The sequence below is a fragment of the Oncorhynchus keta genome, chromosome 11 (genome assembly GCF_023373465.1).
Source record: "Oncorhynchus keta strain PuntledgeMale-10-30-2019 chromosome 11, Oket_V2, whole genome shotgun sequence".
Lineage (NCBI taxonomy): Eukaryota > Metazoa > Chordata > Actinopteri > Salmoniformes > Salmonidae > Oncorhynchus > Oncorhynchus keta.
The window spans coordinates 1,472,600-1,483,066 of NC_068431.1; the positions used below are offsets into that span (position 1 = coordinate 1,472,600).

The following is a 10,467-nucleotide window of genomic DNA, read 5'->3' on the forward strand; positions in this document are numbered from 1 at the left end:
AAGAAAAGATTATGGGCTAAAGAACACAGCCACTGGACAGAGGAACTCTGCCTAGATGGCCAGCATCCGGGAGTCACTTCTTCACTGTTGACTTTGAGATGGGTGTTTTTTGAGTACTATTTAATGAAGCTGCCTCAAAGAGAACCCTTGACTGAGTAGGTGTTCTAAAACCCTTGAATGAGTAGGTGTTCTAAAACCCTTGAATGAGTAGGTGTTCTAAAAAAACCCTTGACTGAGTAGGTGTTCTAAAACCCTTGAATGAGTAGGTGTTCTAAAACCCTTGACTGAGTAGGTGTTCTAAAACCCTTGAATGAGTAGGTGTTCTAAAACCCTTGAATGAGTAGGTGTTCTATGAGTAGGTGTTCTAAAACCCTTGACTGAGTAGGTGTTCTATGAGTAGGTGTTCTAAAACCCTTGACTGAGTAGGTGTTCTAAAACCCTTGAATGAGTAGATGTGTTCTAAAACCCTTGAATGAGTAGGTGTTCTAAAACCCTTGACTGAGTAGGTGTTCTAAAACCCTTGAATGAGGTGTTCTAAAACCCTTGACTGAGTAGGTGTTCTAAAACCCTTGAATGAGTAGGTGTTCTAAAACCCTTGAATGAGTAGGTGTTCTAAAACCCTTGACTGAGTAGGTGTTCTAAAAAAACCCTTGACTGAGTAGGTGTTCTAAAACCCTTGAATGAGTAGATGTGTTCTAAAACCCTTGAATGAGTAGGTGTTCTAAAACCCTTGAATGAGTAGGTGTTCTAAAACCCTTGAATGAGTAGGTGTTCTAAAACCCTTGACTGAGTAGGTGTTCTAAAACCCTTGAATGAGTAGGTGTTCTAAAACCCTTGAATGAGTAGGTGTTCTAAAACCCTTGAATGAGTAGGTGTTCTAAAACCCTTGAATGAGTAGGTGTTCTAAAACCCTTGAATGAGTAGATGTGTTCTAAAACCCTTGAATGAGTAGGTGTTCTAAAACCCTTGAATGAGTAGATGTTCTAAAACCCTTGAATGAGTAGGTGTTCTAAAACCCTTGACTGAGTAGGTGTTCTAAAACCCTGGACTGAGTAGGTGTTCTAAAACCCTGGAATGAGTAGGTGTTCTAAAACCCTTGAATGAGTAGGTGTTCTAAAACCCTTGAATGAGTAGGTGTTCTAAAACCCTTGAATGAGTAGGTGTTCTAAAACCCTTGACTGAGTAGGTGTTCTAAAACCCTTGAATGAGTAGGTGTTCTAAAACCCTTGAATGAGTAGGTGTTCTAAAACCCTTGAATGAGTAGGTGTTCTAAAACCCTGGAATGAGTAGGTGTTCTAAAACCCTTGAATGAGTAGGTGTTCTAAAACCCTTGACTGAGTAGGTGTTCTAAAACCCTTGACTGAGTAGGTGTTCTAAAACCCTTCAATGAGTAGGTGTTCTAAACCCTGGAATGAGTAGGTGTTCTAAAACCCTTGAATGAGTAGGTGTTCTAAAACCCTTGACTGAGTAGGTGTTCTAAAACCCTTGACTGAGTAGGTGTTCTAAAACCCTTCAATGAGTAGGTGTTCTAAAACCCTTGACTGAGTAGGTGTTCTAAAACCCTTCAATGAGTAGGTGTTCTAAACCCTGGACTGAGTAGGTGTTCTAAAACCCTTGAATGAGTAGGTGTTCTAAACCCCTTGAATGAAGGTGTTCTAAAACCCTTGACTGAGGTGTTCTAAAACCCTTGACTGAGTAGGTGTTCTAAAACCCTTCAATGAGTAGGTGTTCTAAACCCTTGACTGAGTAGGTGTTCTAAAACCCTTCAATGAGTAGGTGTTCTAAACCCTGGACTGAGTAGGTGTTCTAAAACCCTTGAATGAGTAGGTGTTCTAAAACCCTGGAATGAGTAGGTGTTCTAAAACCCTTGAATGAGTAGGTGTTCTAAAACCCTGGAATGAGTAGGTGTTCTAAAACCCTGGAATGAGTAGGTGTTCTAAAACCCTTGAATGAGTAGGTGTTCTAAAACCCTTGACTGAGTAGGTGTTCTAAAACCCTTGACTGAGTAGGTGTTCTAAAACCCTTGACTGAGTAGGTGTTCTAAAACCCTTCAATGAGTAGGTGTTCTAAACCCTTGACTGAGTAGGTGTTCTAAAACCCTTCAATGAGTAGGTGTTCTAAACCCTGGACTGAGTAGGTGTTCTAAAACCCTTGAATGAGTAGGTGTTCTAAAACCCTTGAATGAGTAGGTGTTCTAAAACCCTTCAATGAGTAGGTGTTCTAAAACCCTTGAATGAGTAGGTGTTCTAAAACCCTGGAATGAGTAGGTGTTCTAAAACCCTTGAATGAGTAGGTGTTCTAAAACCCTTGAATGAGTAGGTGTTCTAAAACCCTTGAATGAGTAGGTGTTCTAAAACCCTGGAATGAGTAGGTGTTCTAAAACCCTTGAATGAGTAGGTGTTCTAAAACCCTGGAATGAGTAGGTGTTCTAAAACCCTGGAATGAGTAGGTGTTCTAAAACCCTTGAATGAGTAGGTGTTCTAAAACCCTTGAATGAGTAGGTGTTCTAAAACCCTTGACTGAGTAGGTGTTCTAAAACCCTGGACTGAGTAGGTGTTCTAAAACCCTTGAATGAGTAGGTGTTCTAAAACCCTTGAATGAGGAGGTGTTCTAAAACCCTTGAATGAGTAGGTGTTCTAAAACACTTGAATGAGTAGGTGTTCTAAAACCCTTGAATGAGTAGGTGTTCTAAAACCCTGGAATGAGTAGGTGATGAGTAGGTGTGTAGCTGGGTATGATATGATCTATAGCTGGGACTGATATGATATATATCTGGGTCTGATATGATATATAGCTGGGTCTGATATGATATATATCTGGGTCTGATATGATATATAGCTGTGTCTGATATGATATATAGCTGTGTCTGATATATAGCTGTGTCCAGATATATAGCTGTGTCTGATATGATATATAGCTGTGTCTGATATGATATATAGCTGTGTCTGATATGATATATATCTGGGTCTGATATGATATATAGCTGTGTCTGATATGATATATAGCTGTGTCTGATATGATATATATCTGGGTCTGATATGATATATAGCTGTGTCTGATATGATATATAGCTGTGTCTGATATGATATATAGCTGTGTCTGATATATATATCTGGGTCTAAAATATGTAAATGACAACCCTGTTACATGAACAGAACTCTAATGTTGTTATTGTGACACTGTTCCTTTTTAAAGATGTATTTCTGAAGAAGCATTGAACATCTAATCGTCAGATCATAGTGTTAAACCAGATGCCCCCTCAAGTATCAAGTTTTGAATGTCAAATGCACAAGTACACTGAAATGCCTTTAATGCAGCTGTAACCCCTATTGGAGATCGTCCTGACCAACCTGCCCTCCAGATACACCTCTGCTGTCTTCAACCAGGATCTCAGCGATCACTGCCTCATTGCCTGCGTCCATGATGGGTCTGCGGTCAAACGACCACCCCTCATCACTGTCAAATGCTCCCTAAAACACTCCTGCGAGCAGGCCTTTCTAATCGACCTGGCCGGGGTATCCTGGAAGGATATTGACCTCATTCCGTCAGTAGAAGATGCCTGGTTGCTCTTTAAAAGTGCTTTCCTCACCATCTTAAATAAGCATGCCCCATTCAAAAAATGTAGAACCAGTAACAGATATAGCCCCTGGTCCACTCCAGACCCGACATCCCTCGACCAGCACAAATACATTCTGTGGCGTTCTGCATTAGCATCGAATAGCCCCCATGATATGCAACTTTTCAGGGAAGCCAGGAACAAATATACACAGGCAGTTAGGAAAGCTAAAGCTAGCATTTTCAAGCAGAAATTTGCATCCTGTAGTACAAACTCTAAAAAGTTCTGGGACACTGTAAAGTCCATGGAGAACAAGAGCACCTCCTCCCAGCTGCCAGGCTAGGTAACACGGTCACCACTGTTAAATCCACTATAATTGAACATTTCAATAAGCATTTTTCTACGGCTGGCCATGCTTTCCATCTGGCTACCCCTACCCCGGTCAACAGCACTGCACCCCCCACAGCAACTCGCCCAAACCTCCCCCACTTCTCTTTCACCCAAATCCAGATATCTGATGTTCTTAAAAAACTGTAAAACCTGGACCCCTACAAATCAGCCGGGCTAGACAATCTGGACCCTTTCTTTCTAAAATGATCTGCCGAAAATGTTGCAACCCCTATTACTAGCCTATTCAACCTCTCTTTTGTATCGTCTGAGATTCCCAAAGATTGGAAAGCTGCCGCGGTCATCCCCTTCTTCAAAGGGAGAGACACTCTATACCCAAATTGCTATTCTACCCTGCCTTTCTAAGGTCTTCGAAAGCCAAGTCAACAAACAGATTACCGACCATTTCGAATCCCACTGTAAGTTCTCTGCTATGCAATCTAGTTTCAGAGCTGGTCATGGGTGCACCTCAGCCACGCTCAAGGTCTTAAACGACATCATAACCGCCATCGATAAGATACATTACTGTGCAGCCGTATTCATCGACCTGGCCAAGGCTTTCGACTCTGTCAATCAACAAATGTTTATTGGCAGACTCAACAGCCTTGGTTTCTCAAATGATTGCCTCGCCTGGTTCACCAACTACTTCTCTGATAGAGTTCAGTGTGTCAAATCAGAGGGCCTGTTGTCCGGACCTCTGGCTGTCTCAATGGGGGTACCACAGGGATCAATTCTCAGGCCGACTCTCATTTCTAAATACATCAATGATGTCGCTCTCACTGCCGGTGGTTCTTTGATCCACGTCTACGCAGACGACACCATTCTGTATACCTCTGGCCCTTCTTTGGACACTGTGTTAACTAACCTCCAGATGAGCTTCAATGCCATACAACTCTCCTTCCGTGGCCTCCAACTGCTCTAAAATGCAAGTAAAACTAATTGCATGCTCTTCAACCGATCACTGCCCACACCTGCCCGCCCGCCCAGCATCACTACTCTGGACGGTTCTGACTTAGAATATGTGGACAACTACAAATACCTAGGTGTCTGGCTAGACTGTAAACTCTCCTTCCAGACTCACATTAAGCATCCCCAATCTAAAATTAAATCTTTACTATTCCTAATTTGCAACAAATCCTCCTTCACTCATGCTGCCAAACATACCCTCATAAAACTGACCATCCTACCGATCCTCGACTTCGGCGATGTCATCTATAAAATAGCCTCCAATGTCTAATTAACAAATTGGATGCAGTCTATCACAGTGCCCTCCGTTTTGTCACCAAAGCCCCATATACTACCCACCAAAGCGACCTGTACGCTTTCGTTGGCTGGCCATTGCTTCATATTCGTTGCCAAACCCACTGGCTCCAGGTCATCTATAAGTCTTTGCTAGGTAAAGCTCTGCCTTATCTCAGCTCATTGGTCACCATAGCAGCACCCACCTGTAGCACCAGTAGCACGCCCATCTGTAAACAGCCCATCCAACTACCTCATCCCCATACTGTATTTATTTATTTATCTTGCTCCTTTGCAACCCAGTATCTCTACTTGCACATTAATCTTCTTCACATCTACCATTCCAGTGTCTAATTGCTATATTGTAATTACTTCGCTACAATACAATGGCGTATGTATTGCCTTATCCCCCTAATCTCAGCTCATTTACACTCACTGTATATAGATTTTATTTTTTTCTACTGTATTATTGACTGTATGTTTGTTTATTCCATGTGTAACTCTGTGTTGTTGTATGTGTCGAACTGCTTTGCTTTATCTTGGCCAGGTCGCAGTTGTAAATGAGAACTTGTTCTCAACTGGCCTACCTGGTTAAATAAAGGTGAAATATTATTAATATTATTTTTTAAATATAAGAAATATAGCTGGGTCTGATTTGATAAATAGCTAGGTCTGATATGATAGATGATTTTTATCTGGGTCTGATATGATATGTTTGATGTCTTCTGTGCCCATATGAATAACCCCTAGGATGTAACTGGAATGATGTGATAGATGTCCTTCTTCTCTGTTTTTGACGAGATAGATGTTCTTCTTCTCTGTTTTTGATGAGATAGATGTTCTTCTTCTCTGTTTTTGATGAGGTAGATGTTCTTCTTCTCTGTTTTTGATGAGATAGATGTTCTTCTTCTATGTTTTTGATGAGATAGATGTTCTTCTTCTATGTTTTTGATGAGATAGATGTTCTTCTTCTATGTTTTTGATGAGATAGATGTTCTTCTTCTATGTTTTTGATGAGATAGATGTTCTTCCTCTCTGTTTTTGATGAGATAGATGTTCTTCTTCTATGTTTTTGATGAGATAGATGTTCTTCTTCTATGTTTTTGATGAGGTAGATGTTCTTCTTCTATGTTTTTGATGAGATAGATGTTCTTCTTCTATGTTTTTGATGAGATAGATGTTCTTCTTCTCTGTTTTTGATGAGATAGATGTTCTTCTTCTATGTTTTTGATGAGATAGATGTTCTTCTTCTCTGTTTTTGATGAGATAGATGTTCTTCTTTTTTGATGTGATAGATGTTCTTCTGTTTTTGATGAGATAGATGTTCTTCTTCTCTGTTTTTGATGAGATAGATGTTCTTCTTCTCTGTTTTTGATGTTCTTCTTCTCTGATAGATGTTCTTCTTCTCTGTTTTTGATGTGATAGATGTTCTTCTTCTCTGTTTTGATGTGATAGATGTTCTTCTTCTCTGTTTTTGATGAGATAGATGTTCTTCTTCTCTGTTTTTGATGAGATAGATGTTCTTCTTCTCTGTTTTTGATGATGATAGATGTTTCTTCTTCTCTGTTTTTGATGAGGTAGATGTTCTTCTTCTCTGTTTTTGATGAGGTAGATGTTCTTCTTCTCTGTTTTTGATGATATAGATGTTCTTCTTCTCTGTTTTTGATGAGATAGATGTTCTTCTTCTCTGTTTGTGATGATATAGATGTTCTTCTTCTCTGTTTTTGATGAGATAGATGTTCTTCTTCTCTGTTTGTGATGAGATAGATGTTCTTCTTCTCTGTTTTTGATGTGATAGATGTTCTTCTTCTATGTTTTTGTTTTATTATTTCACTGCCATACTGTGTTCAACCGTGTTGGATCTTGTCCAGCCATCTTGTCTCAAGAGGACCACAATGGAAATAAGTCCCAGACTGTATAGTGTGTTATCCTCCATGATTTAACAATGGAAATAAGTCCCAGACTGTATTGTGTGTTATCCTCTATGATTTAACAATGGAAATAAGTCCCAGACTGTATAGTGTGTTATCCTCCATGATTTAACAATGGAAATAAGTCCCAGACTGTATAGTGTGTTATCCTCCATGATTTAACAATGGAAATAAGTCCCAGACTGTATAGTGTGTTATCCTCCATGATTTAACAATGGAAATAAGTCCCAGACTGTATAGTGTGTTATCCTCCATGATTTAACAATGGAAATAAGTCCCAGACTGTATAGTGTGTTATCCTCCATGATTTAACAATGGAAATAAGTCCCAGACTGTATAGTGTGTTATCCTCCATGATTTAACAATGGAAATAAGTCCCAGACTGTATAGTGTGTTATCCTCCATGATTTAACAATGGAAATAAGTCCCAGACTGTATAGTGTGTTATCCTCCATGATTTAACAATGGAAATAAGTCCCAGACTGTATAGTGTGTTATCCTCCATGATTTAACAATGGAAATAAGTCCCAGACTGTATTGTGTGTTATCCTCCATGATTTAACAATGGAAATAAGTCCCAGACTGTATAGTGTGTTATCCTCCATGATTTAACAATGGAAATAAGTCCCAGGCTGTATAGTGTGTTATCCTCCATGATTTAACAATGGAAATAAGTCCCAGACTGTATTGTGTGTTATCCTCCATGATTTAACAATGGAAATAAGTCCCAGACTGTATAGTGTGTTATCCTCCATGATTTAACAATGGAAATAAGTCCCAGACTGTATAGTGTGTTATCCTCCATGATTTAACAATGGAAATAAGTCCCAGACTGTATAGTGTGTTATCCTCCATGATTTAACAATGGAAATAAGTCCCAGACTGTATAGTGTGTTATCCTCCATGATTTAACAATGGAAATAAGTCCCAGACTGTATAGTGTGTTATCCTCCATGATTTAACAATGGAAATAAGTCCCAGACTGTATAGTGATTTAACAATGTAAGTATCCTCCATGATTTAACAATGGAAATAAGTCCCAGACTGTATTGTGTGTTATCCTCTATGATTTAACAATGGAAATAAGTCCCAGACTGTATAGTGTGTTATCCTCTATGATTTAACAATGGAAATAAGTCCCAGACTGTATAGTGTGTTATCCTCCATGATTTAACAATGGAAATAAGTCCCAGACTGTATAGTGTGTTATCCTCCATGATTTAACAATGGAAATAAGTCCCAGACTGTATTGTGTGTTATCCTCCATGATTTAACAATGGAAATAAGTCCCAGACTGTATTGTGTGTTATCCTCCATGATTTAACAATGGAAATAAGTCCCAGACTGTATTGTGTGTTATCCTCCATGATTTAACAATGGAAATAAGTCCCAGACTGTATTGTGTGTTATCCTCCATGATTTAACAATGGAAATAAGTCCCAGACTGTATTGTGTGTTATCCTCCATGATTTAACAGTGGAAATAAGTCCCAGACTGTATTGTGTGTTATCCTCCATGATTTAACAATGGAAATAAGTCCCAGACTGTATTGTGTGTTATCCTCCATGATTTAACAATGGAAATAAGTCCCAGACTGTATTGTGTGTTATCCTCCATGATTTAACAATGGAAATAAGTCCCAGACTGTATTGTGTGTTATCCTCTATGATTTAACAATGGAAATAAGTCCCAGACTGTATTGTGTGTTATCCTCTATGATTTAACAATGGAAATAAGTCCCAGACTGTATTGTGTGTTATCCTCCATGATTTAACAATGGAAATAAGTCCCAGGCTGTATAGTGTGTTATCCTCCATGATTTAACAATGGAAATAAGTCCCAGACTGTATTGTGTGTTATCCTCCATGATTTAACAATGGAAATAAGTCCCAGGCTGTATAGTGTGTTATCCTCTATGATTTAACAATGGAAATAAGTCCCCAGATTTAACAGTGTAAGTCCCAGTGTATAGTTATCCTCCATGATTTAACAGTGGAAATAAGTCCCAGGCTGTATAGTGTGTTATCCTCTATGATTTAACAATGGAAATAAGTCCCAGACTGTATAGTGTGTTATCCTCTATGATTTAACAATGGAAATAAGTCCCAGACTGTATAGTGTGTTATCCTCCATGATTTAACAGTGGAAATAAGTCCCAGGCTGTATAGTGTGTTATCCTCTATGATTTAACAATGGAAATAAGTCCCAGACTGTATTGTGTGTTATCCTCCATGATTTAACAGTGGAAATAAGTCCCAGGCTGTATAGTGTGTTATCCTCTATGATTTAACAATGGAAATAAGTCCCAGACTGTATTGTGTGTTATCCTCCATGATTTAACAGTGGAAATAAGTCCCAGGCTGTATAGTGTGTTATCCTCTATGATTTAACAATGGAAATAAGTCCCAGGCTGTATAGTGTGTTATCCTCTATGATTTAACAATGGAAATAAGTCCCAGGCTGTATAGTGTGTTATCCTCTATGATTTAACAATGGAAATAAGTCCCAGACTGTATAGTGTGTTATCCTCTATGATTTAACAATGGAAATAAGTCCCAGACTGTATAGTGTGTTATCCTCCATGATTTAACAATGGAAATAAGTCCCAGACTGTATAGTGTGTTATCCTCAGTATGATTTAACAGTGGAAATAAGTCCTGTATAGTGTGTTATCCATGATTTAACAGTGGAAATAAGTCCCAGACTGTATAGTGTGTTATCCTCCATGATTTAACAGTGGAAATAAGTCCCAGACTGTATAGTGTGTTATCCTCTATGATTTAACAATGGAAATAAGTCCCAGACTGTATAGTGTGTTATCCTCTATGATTTAACAATGGAAATAAGTCCCAGACTGTATAGTGTGTTATCCTCCATGATTTAACAATGGAAATAAGTCCCAGACTGTATAGTGTGTTATCCTCTATGATTTAACAATGGAAATAAGTCCCAGACTGTATAGTGTGTTATCCTCCATGATTTAACAATGGAAATAAGTCCCAGACTGTATAGTGTGTTATCCTCCATGATTTAACAATGGAAATAAGTCCCAGGCTGTATAGTGTGTTATCCTCCATGATTTAACAATGGAAATAAGTCCCAGACTGTATAGTGTGTTATCCTCCATGATTTAACAATGGAAATAAGTCCCAGGCTGTATAGTGTGTTATCCTCCATGATTTAACAATGGAAATAAGTCCCATGGAAATAAGTCCCAGGCTGTATTGTGTGTTATCCTCTATGATTTAACAGTGGAAATAAGTCCCAGACTGTATAGTGTGTTATCCTCCATGATTTAACAATGGAAATAAGTCCCAGGCTGTATAGTGTGTTATCCTCCATGATTTAACAATG

The 10,467-nt window shown here is 38.8% G+C and overlaps 1 long non-coding RNA gene across 5 annotated transcripts; it reads left to right on the forward strand.

The window, feature by feature from the left end:
* The first annotated feature begins 689 nt into the window (after positions 1–689).
* Positions 690–2,513, forward strand: LOC127906239 (uncharacterized). Of its 5 annotated transcripts, none has more exons than XR_008060652.1 (4): positions 690–742; positions 795–898; positions 1,057–1,160; positions 2,372–2,513. It is a non-coding gene; the product is annotated as an uncharacterized LOC127906239 (long non-coding RNA). The 5 variants fall into 5 exon arrangements; XR_008060650.1 differs by lacking the exon at positions 1,057–1,160 and adding an exon at positions 1,854–1,957 and having other exon boundaries at positions 2,268–2,498; XR_008060653.1 differs by lacking the exon at positions 2,372–2,513 and adding an exon at positions 1,187–1,348 and having other exon boundaries at positions 1,057–1,134.
* Positions 2,514–10,467: the final 7,954 nt, after the last annotated feature.